General features: G+C 46.8%; 1 pseudogene; it reads left to right on the top strand.

Moving 5' to 3' along the window:
* The first annotated feature begins 7,871 nt into the window (after positions 1-7,871).
* The window catches only part of LOC119361513, a 45,500-nt pseudogene continuing 40,386 nt past the window's right edge, over positions 7,872-12,985 (top strand).

Genomic DNA, 12,985 nt, shown 5'->3' with positions numbered 1-12,985 from the left:
GACATAGATGGATGCATGTGCCGTGCGGGGAAGAAGAGTGGTACGGTACCGTGTACTCATACGTCCTACTACCTGGGACGAGCGAAGACGGACGTACGCGTTTTCTTCCTGGGAGTTGCGTACGCGTTTTCTTCCTGGGAATTGCGTTTTCTACCTGGGACTCTGTACTGTACTCTCATCGTCCGTCGTCGTTTATGTATATACGATCGCCGCTTGCCTGCCGTGCCGTGCACACGCACACGCACACGAACATGGACTGAGTGACGATGAGAGAAGAATGCGAATCAGGAGTACGGCCCTAGTTTATGGGTACAAGTGCGTGTTGATTAAAGGAAACGACAGGGGGTTTTGTGCTAAAGTGCATGCGTTGACCGGTCCAGCCACCTGGCTGTCAATTGTCGAGTTTTCATTGGTCTGGGACTAAATCATCACATGAGGCGTAAGTTGGGATATGGTGGAGTCAAATTTTACAAGTTTAGGACTAAATCGTCACGTTCTGTACAAGTTAGGGTACCTGGAGTGCTATTACCTCATATTTAAGGCGTACGGGTGATGGCGACGCGCATTCTCAACGGAATGTCTTTTTTTTAGAGCTTCAACGGAACATCTTCACCTGCTGGCTGATGCAACTGGATAACCTCGTCGAAAATTTAAAAAATATAGAGCACCGGCCGGTTTTAATGGGCGCGCCTCTTATCTTGCTTACAACGAGAGAGACATAGGGCAGCCTTGCCTGAAATGAGCGCTGTACTGGGCCGGCCCAGCGTGTGCGAGGCCAGCCGCCGCCTGATTTTTTATTTACATTTATCTCCTTTTGTATTTTTTTATACTTTCAAAGATTCTATATACATATTAAAAACACTCTGACGTATTTTTTTGGAAAATTTCATGAAAGCATTTAAATAGTGTAAAATGTGTATTAAAAATGTTTCTCACTTTACAGAAAAATGGATAAAAAAATACAATATGTATGAAAAACGTTTATCGTGTATTAAAAAAACATGATCAAGCATTTGAAAAAAATTAATCAAGTATTTGAAAAATGTGAATACAAGATATCAAAAATGTTAAATCTGTAAATAAAAAAATGTTTCTAACATATACGAAAACAATTGTATACCAAAATATACAATGTTTGTGAAAAAAAGTTGATCATGTATTTAAAAAATGTTAAAGATTTATATTTTTCCTGACATATACAAAAAGTAAACAATGTACATTAAGTAAAAGTAGACATAAAAAACCATATATCATAAAAAAATTAATTCTGTATTTATAAAATGTTCCCGAAGTACACGTAATTTTTTAATATTGTGTTCGAATTTATTATTTTTATTGAAGAAATGTTCACCATGTATTTGCAAAATGTTGACCATGTATTCAAAAAAGTGTTTAAAACTTGTATTTAAGGAAAAATATACATCATGTATTCAAAAAATGGTCAACATGTGTTAACAAAAATGTTTCACATGTACACTGAAAAACATTGTCTACCGAGAAAAGTAGTTATGTGTTGAATACTAAAAAATACCCGATGTAAACCGACAAACAAAAAATAAAATATGAAGGAAGCCAACGAAAGAAACAAAGAAACCGGAGAAAGAAACAAAGAAAAGCGAAGAAAAACAAACAAAAAAATAGAAAATGAAAAATAAAAACACAAGAGAACCAATGCAAAAAACGAGTGAATGTAGTGAAAACCGACAAAGAAACAAAGGAAAACAAAAAAAAAATGAACAAAAACCAAAAAAGAAACAAAGAGAAAAAAGACCAATGCAAAAGAATGGAAAATTGTGAAATATGCTTCAAATATTTCACCTAAATTTTTGGTTGCATTAGATATTTCACTTCTTGGATGAAGTTGATCTTTGTGCCAATGGTGCAACGAATCATCTTTTCACAATACGTCTGGGTCAATAGAGCCTTCTGGTCAAGGGGATGTGGCAGCGAGAAGTCACGACACGGTCCGACAACCCGCCTAATAGAACATAAGCAAAAAAGCCCACCTTTCACATTGCGTTTCTATCAATGATTGTCAGTATGAACATAATTATTTGCAATCAGTTGAGGACAAAATCCTTCAAATAGGCTTCTTAATTTTCAGACTACGGTTGGTCTCTGTGCCAATTGGTGCAATAGGTCATCCAATTTTAGATAAAGTACGATTCGGTATGCGGTTAGTTGAGCTTGCGGGCTTAAAAAAAAGAGGCGGATGTTTGTGGGCGTTGAATGGCCGGCGCCCGCATCAGTTTTCGCGACTAGTCCACGGACGGATACGACGTCCGATTTAACGGTCGGCGTTGGAGATGCCCTAAGGACGAAACCTGCCTATCACAATTAGTTTTTCTTATCACGACAAGTTGAGTGACCAAAAATAGGAATATGTCTACTAGGACGGGAGTAATGGTACATCTACAAAAGGTTACTTAGTTTTTAACAAATAAGATGAGACGTGTGGGGGATTTTGATTAGTAATTAGGGATGAAGGGCTCCCACCAGTTGAATTCAGGGGGAGGGGGGATTATAGTTTGAAAATTAAGTAAAACATTTATAATTGTTTGTAGGTCTAGCATTATTGCGACTTGCAAGGAGGACCCAGGTCACAATATATAGATTGCTGCTTGGCCACTGCTAGGCATCATCCGGATGACAGGAACCAATTATAAATCGCCTTGCCCGCCGTTGGATGAGGCGCTACACAGCCGTCTGATTTGACAACTCAGACCACATGCGCAACCCAGTGGGAATTTGACACGTCGTCTCTGCAGTGCAGCACCAACCCATTGCTCATTGCCCTCCTGTCTTGTGCTGCCGCCTGCCACACTGGCCAGGTATATTGGTCGCCTTGTAGCAAAGAAGACCGGCGAGATGAGCAGGTCATCTCCGCTGCAGCAAAAAAGACACCATTGGATTGGAGCTTCTGCTGCTGACATGCTGAGCAGGTTCGGGCACCACTTGCATTGCAGCTCCGCTGCTGGCGACAGGTAGGGCACCACATCGCATTGCATTGCAGCTCCGCACCGGCGAGAACCGTGGGTCGCAGCACCACCCAAGTTGCATTGCAGCTCCCTGATGCTCCATTGCAGGTCCATGGAAGCACAGACGTCCCCGGCGATGCTCCATACCAGCACTACGCAGTGCAGCAAAGCTCCATCGCAACACCGACGATCCTGGCGATGCTCCATTGAAGCTCCCTGGTAGCATCGACGCTCGACCGCAGCTCCATGACAACACATCGCTCACACCATGGTCGGGCTGTCGTCGCAGCAGACTTGCAGCAGTTCGTGGATGAGCTACATCACCGAGGCTCCCTCCACAACATCGGCGGGCGCCAGTCAAATCGAAGCACCTGAAGTCTTTGCAGCAAAAAGAAGTATGCCAATGATCGGCCGCCTTGCAGCAGCTCACGCGCACTTCAGCCAGCCCTTACACCACCGCAGCCTTCCATTGAAGCAGTCGGGGTGCGCCCCCACCCCTGCAGCGGCGTCGGTTGACCTTGCAGCTTGCGGGAGCGGGGTGGTCGGCATTGTGCAACTCTCCTCTGGTTGCAACAATGGCAAAGGTCCCCATGGGGTACAGTTGTGGGTGGTAGCAGCACACACGGGCCATCAGGTAGCGGTGACAGCGGCCACTCCCATTCCTCATCTCCGACGGTGATGCTGTCATCTTGATGATCCTCTCATCTCGCTCTGGCTCACGAACGAGACAAAGGGAAAGGGGAAAAGGAAAGAAAGAAACTATTGGAGAGATAAGGTGGAAGGAGAGTGGTGGTGGAGTGGACCCCCACGAGGCCACGTGGCGTGCAGAGACGGTGGTTTACGAGAGAGATAATCAGCCGGTTGTAACGGAAAATGTACTACTGGAGTCTGGAGACTTCCCGAGTGGAGACTTGGCTTCTTGCCGTTCCATCGCACCTCAATTGAAATCCAATCCAAATATTCGCCTTGATCTAATCCCAGCAATCCCGCTCATCAATCCATCCCTCTCATCTCGATCCCGATCTCGATCCCTCAACCCTCAATCCCCTCCCTCTCAATCCACAAGATCACCTTTGATCTAATCCCTCCAGTCCTACTGCTTTAATCCATCCCTTTTGTTTTGATCCGCTAGTCCTCAATCCCATCCATCTTCCATCGTCTATACTTCTTAGTTCACTCTAGTTAGGAGTTATCATCTTCAATGGAGGGCAACCTAGCTCCTTCAAGGTTGGATATTAACGATGGGGCACGAAGCATGAAAATCAAAAAAATTCCTACGAACACCCAATATCTATCTAGGAAAAGCATAGCAACGGGAGGGGAGAGTGTGTCTACATACCCTCATGGACCGAAAGCGGAAGTGTATATATCGCGGTTGATGTAGTTGTACTCTTCATGATCCGATCACGATCCAACCGATCTAGTGCCGAAACACCTCCGAGTTTAGCACACGTGCGGCTCGATGACGTCTCCTCCTCCTTGATCCAGCAAGAGAAGGCGGAGAAGTAGATGGGATCACAAGCAGCACGATGGCGTGGTGGTGATGGTGGTGGTGGAGCTAGTTCAGCAGGGCTTCGCCAAGCACTACTAGAACGAGGACAGAGGAACTACGGAGTAACGTGAGAGAGAGGGGCGCCAAGGGCTTGGTGTGTGCTCTTGGGGCGCCCCCTCGCCTCTATATATAGGTGGAGGAGCGTGGGGAACAACCCCTCCAAGCCCTAGGGCGCAGCCAAGGGGGAGGGGACTTGGACTCCAAGTCCAATCCTATTCCTACTAGGACTCCCTTTTTTCCTTCTCTATCCACATGGGCTTTTGAGGACTTAGTGCGCCTAGCCCAATAAGTCCAGGGCGCCTCCTCTCAGCCCATGCTAGCCCTTGGAACGTGGTGGACCCACTTGTGGACTTCCGGACCCCTCCGGAACCTTCTAGAAACTTCACGGTACAATACCGAAAAACTGCACCTTTTTCCGGAACCCAAAATATGACTTCCCATATATAAATCTTTACCTCTCGTCCATTCCAAAACTCCTCATGACGTCCGTGATCTCATCCGGGACTCCGAAAACAACATTCGGTTACCAATCATCAAATATCCCAATACTACTCTAGCGTCAACGAACGTTAAGTGTGCGACCCTGCAGGTTCGAGAATCATGTAGCCATGACCGAGACACCTCTCCGGTTAATAACCAATAGCGGGACCTGGATGCCCATATTGATTCCACATATTCCACGAAGATCTTTTATCGGTTGAACCACGATGTCAAGGGTTCGGTTAATCCCGTATGCAATTCCCTTTGTCCGGCGATATGTTACTTGCCCGAGATTCGATCGTCGGTATCTCCATATCTAGTTTAATATCGTTACCGACAAGTCTCTTTACTCGTTCCGTAATACAAGATCGCGTGACTAACTCATTAGTCACATTGCTTGCAAGCTCTTTAAGATGTTGTATTACCGAGAGGGCCCAGGGATATCTCTCCATCATACGGAGTGACAAATCCTAGTCTCGATCCATGCCAACCCAACTGACACCTTCGGAGATACCTGTAGAGCACCTTTATGATACCCAGTTACGAAGTGATGTTTGGATACACACTAAGTATTCCTCTGGTGTCAGGGAGTTACATGATCTCATGATCTAAGGAATAGATACTTGACATGAAGAAAGCTATAGCAAATAAACTAAACGATCTGATGCTAAGCTTATGTTTGGGTCTTATCCATCACATCATTCTCCTAATTATGTGATCTCGTTATCAAATGACAACTCATGTCTATGGTTAGGAAACCTTGGTCAACAAGCTACTGTAGTAGAGGCTCACTAGGGACACTGTGTTATCTATGTATTCAGACATGTATTTAAGTTTCTGGTCAATATAATTCTAGCATGAATAATAAACATTTATCATCAACACGGAAATATGATAATAACCAATTTATTATTGCCTCTAGGGCATATTTCCAACACTTCACTCTCCTCCAGCCATTCTAGAAGAAGTAGGTCTGTCTGGGGATGCCTCATATCAGCTCCAAGACCAACAAATTGAAAGAGTGCCAGATCGGGCACTCAGCATGCAAGCATTGAGTCTCTCACCTCCAAGAATCTGGAGTCTGGAAGCAAGTCTTGCAGAACATAACCAGGAGATTATGGAAAGCGAATGATGTTGCACCAAGAATCCATACCTTCGCTTGGAGATTGATTAGAAGAGCTCTACCAACAGGGAAAAGAGTAGGTAAATATTCTAAGAAAATTAGCACCCTCTATGCTACATGTGGAATCGAAGAAGATGATTTGCGTATGTTTTTTAAATGCCCCTTGCTCGAGCAACATGGTTTGCTAGACCTTGGTACATCAAAACTGATTTGTTCGTTCAAACATCTGATTCTTTAACTACCATCAATTCGAGTCTAGCCAAATCACATTACCCCCATGCCACCTTAAGCAACATTCTTACATTTTTGTGGTGTTTATGGAAGTCCAGGAATGATAATCTCTTTCAAAGGAAAGATGTTTCGCCTTTTCATGTCTTCAACACATGTTATCTCAAGAAGCTTGACATTGGAATCAGGAATAAACGAACAAGAAAAATCATCGAATGTATATGACAACAAGTCCCAGGCTGAAGACAATTTTGTACAAGGGAATACTATTGATGCAGCTAACCTTTCAAATACAATTAAAATCTTTACAGATGCAGCCTGGAAGTATCAATGCGATGAAGGAGAAAAAAATGAGTAATAGAACATGAATTGGATATTTATATGCAGATACAACTGGGAGATCAAAAAAGTAAAGGCCACAATTTCAGCGGTTGCTACATCAGCACAATCAGCAATCCAAGCAGAAGCTCAAGGAATAAATCTAGCAGCAACTATCATGGACAGATTGAACATACGAGAAGCAGCCATATTTACAGACAATCTTATTCTAGCTAGAGCAGCTGCAACAAGAGACCTCCTATCTTTCAACCAGGACACTCGGAGATCAGAAGTACTCTTGCAGAGTTCTATAGAACCATTGCAACCAAAAAGGTCCAAGTGTTCCATTTCCATGTTCGTAGAACTCAAAGCTGTGAGGCTCACTTTGCAGCTAATATAGCAATATCTCATAGTTTGTCTAATGAGCAGAGTTTTAGAATAAACTGTTGTAATGCTGAGCATCAAAAGTGGCATTGTCCCCTGATTCAGGTTGTTACAGATGTTAGAGAAAGGGGATATGTCATTACCCATGTAAACTGTTGCTAATTGAATATTAGGCGCCGAGCGCCTCTGTTTTGTTCAAAAATAAAATAAAATCAGCCGGTTGTTTTAGAGAATTTCCCTTGCTGCTTGGCGAAATATTGGCCGGTCTATTCCGTCGTTGATGCTCTTGATTACTCTTCAGCCTGAGAGTTGTGGTCTTATAGGTTTGTAAAAGAAGAGTCCTGATCTTTGTGCACTCACGGGTCATGATGAACTCAAGCAAAGAGCCAAGGAAGAGGAAGAGTTCCAAAAACAGCCCCAAGAGAAGAGATGGAGAACAAATCATGTTGGATGGGTTCCTGGTTCCGCACTAGTTAGGCGGCGACTAGGCTAACTCACCGTGTCCGTGTCCAACTCCAGCATCTGCGTGATCTACTACGTACTCCCTCCGTTTGGAATTATTTGTCGCAGAAATATATGTTATGTATCTAGACATATTTTAATTCTAGATACATCCATTTTCACAACAAGTAATTTCGAACGGAGGAAGTACACGCGTGCCCGTGTTCATCATATATCTACGTTTGCAGAGACGTCCGTACCTCGGCTCGTCAAGATCGAGAAGCGTATCGAGATGGATCCGACGAGGGGTAGGATGGTGCCAACGGTACCCCGCCACCCCGGCTCGTCGTCGTCGGGGTGGCTCGGCATGATGCTGCCAATGTTGCTCCGCCACCTCCGGTCGTCGGCGTGGCTCTACCTGACGCCGGTGCTCGCGGCGTGCGTGCCGCTCGCGGCGCTGAGGGCCTACCTCGAGCTGATCCTCCGGCGTTCACTCCGCCGGCTCCTCCCGATCTTCGACCCCTACATCACGCTCGACATCACCAGCAAGCGCGAGGACTACATCATGGAGAGGGTCAAGTCGGTCGACACCTACGACGAGATCAAGGCGTACCTGAGCGCCGCCTGCACGCGGGAGGCGCGCCAGCTCCTGGCCGAGAGCGCTGACGAGGGCAGCGGCTTCGTCATCAGCCTCCGGGAGGGGCCGGATGAGGTGGCCGACGAGTTCCAGGGCGTCACCATGTGGTGGTCGGCGGTGCCCGAGGGCAACCTCCATTGGCAGAAGTGCTGTCGGCTCACCCACCAGTGCCACCGGAAGCTCGTCGTCGACGAGTACCTCCCGCACGTGCGCCGCTGCGGCCGCGAAACTATGTCCACCAACCGCGGCCGGAGGCTCTACACCAACAAGGACATCGCCTACAAGTACGTACTACGTACTACTATCTTGTTTTTTCATTAGTCTCCCATCTCCAATCCCATCCAATGGTAGTTCGCTGCAGTAAGCGGCACAGACTGGCTGGTGGGAGATGTTTCGTGACGGGGCTGGCGACGCGGTTGGCGAACCCAACACGCTACGGTGGTTGGCGTGGTCCGCCGTCAACTTAAAGTCGGTGACGTCTCCCACGTACCACCGGGGCGCGGTGGTACTCCGCCCGCACACCACGACGGTGCATCTCGTCGACGAGCGGGGGTGTACGGTTGACAGACGCTTGGGGGGAGGGATCGTGCTGACCCCGGGGGATACGGTCGCGTTTCCCTGCCACGTTGCACATATCGAGGAGGAAATCACCGGTGGGGATGGCGTCTCGGGAGCCGGCGATGGAGGTAATGCGGCCAGTGGGAGAGCAATTAAGGCGGGTGGGGGATTAAATTCGAAGGAATCCGCTCAGATTTCCCCTCATCCCACTCTTCCTCTCCCGCACGCCTCATCCACTGCCCTGCTTGCTCGAGTTCGCGGCGAAGATGGTGGAGATCGACGAGGAGAAGATGCAGAGGTTCGCGGGCAGGGATGCGCGCCTGCGGATTCGCCTGAGAGAGATTGGAGCCTGGTACATGAGCAAGCGCGAGATGTATGCAGAGGCGGAGGCGATTTTGGGGAATCTGACAGAGGCGGAGGAGAAGTCGTTGTTCGTGCGTGGCGGGCGCAAGCATCCGCTGCGGGTGGTTCTGTGGGTGGCGGATCAGGCGGATTCGCTGGTGAGATCTGTGGCGAGGAAGTGGGTGGCCTTCACCATCTTCGCGACTGCAGATCTCGCCCCCGCCATGAGGGAATCAGCGCTTCGCCCTCGCGAGGGGGTCCTGGCTCTCCCTGCTCCAGGGTCGGCCATGGCCCTGATCGTGATTCGCGAGGATCCGGTGGATCAGGCGCCGCAGGTGATGGTGGAGGCGCCGCGCCGCTCTGCCCGACTCGCCACAGCTCCCCCAACTTCGGAGACTCCGGAACCTCGCCGCTCTGCACGCCTCGCCGGAAACAGAGTCTGAATTCCTCGCTAGGTGGCAGCCGCTTTTGGTTGCTAGCTAATGAGGACTCAGATGATGTTTCTGACGAGGATTTCGCAGCTACAGGTACGACCTACACTCCTGTTCTCAAATACTTGATGCATACTCATGATTGTGAGAGTAGTCAGGAGCAAATTGATACACAACGTCGAATTAGACGAGCTAATCGTAGGATGGAGAAGAGGATGAACACCTATGTTCAGAGCCTTTTGATTAGAAATGAAGAAGCTAACAATGAAAAACAAAGAGACATAATTCAAAATGAACATAAAAAAAACTTCATTCACATTGATTCACCCAATTGGGGGAGATTTCATAATGAAAAAATTGACATGGCATTGATAAAAATCAAGGATAAGATACCCAAAGTCTGGGATCTGCCCAGATTTCCTGAGTATTTATCAGATATTGATACTGACTGTGGGGGAGTTAAGATTGATGATAGTAAAATTGATAAAGGAGATATGAATCTCTGTAAAGACATGTCAGCAGATAAAGGTATTAGGGTGGACACAATTCCAGAAAAGTTCATGTTGGAAGAAGTCGCGGAGGAAAGTCAGAATAATAAAAAAGGCAAGAGTCAGGAGCAGAAAAGATACAAGTGATATGGATGGATCGTGAGGAAAAAAAGGAGGTTGATCAGGTGGGCTTCGAAGAATTCTGGCCCAGGTGTGTGGTGAGCAAAAAAGGCCCAGATAAAGGAGGGAGAGGAGTGGGCCTATATATAGGGGGAATCCCACCCTCCATCCCAGAACCCGATTTCCTCCACCTCCCAAACCCTAGTAAAATATCGGCGGTGAAAAGGGGGGGAGGAGGAGGACGCAGAGCAGAGGAAATTGCTCTGGGGAGAAGAAGGATCCATGGCAGGCAGGCAGGAGAATTGGAGGCCAAGGCCTGGAAGAGGGGCCAATCCAGGAGGAAGAGGTAATTTCTATGGCAGATCTGAGAGCTTTGGGAGAGGATTTAACAGGTAGGATGAAAGAGAGTTGGATGGATACGGTTGGAGAAACAAAGAGGGGAGCTTCAGAGGGGGATCAGGGACTAACAATAGTAGTTCTGGTGGGGAAGGGACTTCCATAGGAAATGGTAGAGATGGAGACAACAAGTTTGGCAGGTTTGCACCGGACAGGGGTGGAAATCAACAAGAGAGATCTCAGGCTGGGATAAGTGAGAATAGACAGGAAGGTGGGTCTGTGGCTACTAATACAAATATACAACAGATGAGAATGCAAGGAGGACCTATCCAGTTGGCAGGGTTTTTTCCAATGATGAGAACAGTGGTTTCTCTCAGATTGTGCCAGTGGGGATGGGGCTTGGACAGTTTGGTTTCATGCCACAAGAGCAAATGGCACAACAATATCAGTTTCTTCTCTCCAATATGCCAAAACAGGAAATCCTGCAGACCCAAGGAGGTGCAAGAGTGGAAGGAGCTAAAGAGACAGCAAAAAAGAAGGAAACAGGAAATTCCAAGGAGCTTTTCTGTGTTAAATGCAAAGAACAAGGACACATAAAAAGTGACTGCAAAAACAAGATCTTTTGTGTGGTGTGCCAGAGGTCATCTCACAACACTGAAGAATGCACTGTGTTGAAACAGACCAAACCAGTTGCCAAGTATGTTGGATATGGGGCCAGGGGATTGGGATGCCTTCTGGTACAAAATACCAAAGATATTGTAGCTACTGAACACATCAATCCCATGGCTTTGGTTACTGTGTAGGAGGGACAGCTAAATGACACCACTGTGGCCTATGGTTTCAACAAAATGTTTGACTAGGGATGGACTTGGAGAGCCAAATTTCAGAGCCCAAAAACTTTTCTTATGAGATTTCCCAGTAAGGCCAAGTTGGTGGAACTAAAAAACTTTGGCAAGTTCATCCTGATTCGCACAGGGGCCATGGTGAAGGTGGATTTCTGGAGTCCAGATGATAAAGCAAAAGGGAAACTTCACTCAGTTTGGATCAAGATTTGGGGGGTGCCTGATACTCTGAGACATTACTTGGGTGCATGTGAGATTGGTTCAGCTCTGGGGCCAGTGGTTGAAGTGGATATAGAACACATATATTCCATAGAAGAGATTAGGGTGAAAGTGGGAGTGAGATATCTACACAAAATTCCTGCTGGCACTGAGATAACCACTAAAGACCTGCTGCTTTATGATATTAGTTTTGAGTTTGATTCCATCGCAGAACATGGTTGGTACAAATTTGAAGAAGGGAATAAAAGAAAAATATTTGACTATCTTGACTTGGAAAGTTCCGAAATACAGAGGGAGAATGAGATGCAGAAAAAGAGCAAGCAATCTGAATCTGGGAAGTCAAATGTCAGTCTAGGGAGCTTGGGGTTGAAACAGTATGAACAAGTGGTGCTCAAAACAGGAGATATGCATCAAAAGAATGAAATAACCAAGGAGAAGGCAGAGACAGGGTTAGCTGGAGATGTTTAGGGTGAAGAAGAAAGTTTAAGGGCCAGGTTACAGAAAGCAGAGGAGCTAGCAGCCAGACAGACTGCACAGCTAATGTTGGAGGAAAAGAAGAGAAAAGAAATGGATATCATAAGGAAAACCCCGGAAAGGGAGATCAAAAGATAGCATGAACTGTTGCAAATCAATATGAAAGCAAGTGAAGAGGTGAGGGGGTCACAGTCAGGGGAAAAAACATTGAAAGTGAAGAGGAAAAAGAAGACACTGGGGGGGGGGGAGCACCAGCAGAAGACAAACAGGAAGAGGGGAAGGAAATGACAGACTTAGACTTGATTGAGCAGGCTGTAGGGCTGGGCTATATGGAGCCTGTGGACTATACAACTAGTCAGGAGACTGACTCCTTTGAAACAAAAATCAAGAAGGCTGGGAAAGGGCACCTGGAATCTCAAGAAGAAGAGGAACTGAGGAGATGCATTAGACTGAAAGGCAAGGAAGACAAAAGATCACTGAACTTGCTAAAGAGAGAGTGGCTCAGAAAAACAACTATGCACTACAAAAAAAAGACACATCCGTGACATTTTGGGCCGAACGATTTTTTTCCTGTTATACATATGACACTTCTATGACGATAATTGTGACAAAACCCGGTATCATCATAGATGTGGTGGGTTCCTACTTCTATGACAAAAAATCATGATAGAAAATGGGCTTTTCGTCCTGGGCGGGCTGGAGATGCAGCTGCATGACATTCTTTGGGCCGTTCATGACAGAAAAAACCGTGGTAGAAGCGAGGGGGAGGAAAATTTCGGGGAGTTGCCGGTTACGGTGGGAGGTCGGGGGCGGAGCGATGCGCGTTTCTCTCGTACGTACACGCGTGTGTGCGAGGCGTTGGCTCTAACTGAAGCCGAGCAAGGTGTTGGACTCTAACTGAACCCGAGCGATTGCACTGCAGGCTACGCATTACTGAACCTGAGCGATCGATCGATGGCTGTTAACTGAACCCGATGGAGCGATTCCTTCGCTACTGCTGCTAACTGAAGCCGATCGATTGGATGAATAGTGAG

The sequence above is a fragment of the Triticum dicoccoides genome, chromosome 2B (assembly GCF_002162155.2).
Source record: "Triticum dicoccoides isolate Atlit2015 ecotype Zavitan chromosome 2B, WEW_v2.0, whole genome shotgun sequence".
Classification (NCBI taxonomy): Eukaryota; Viridiplantae; Streptophyta; class Magnoliopsida; order Poales; family Poaceae; genus Triticum; species Triticum dicoccoides.
This window is presented reverse-complemented; position numbering and strand designations above follow the sequence as displayed.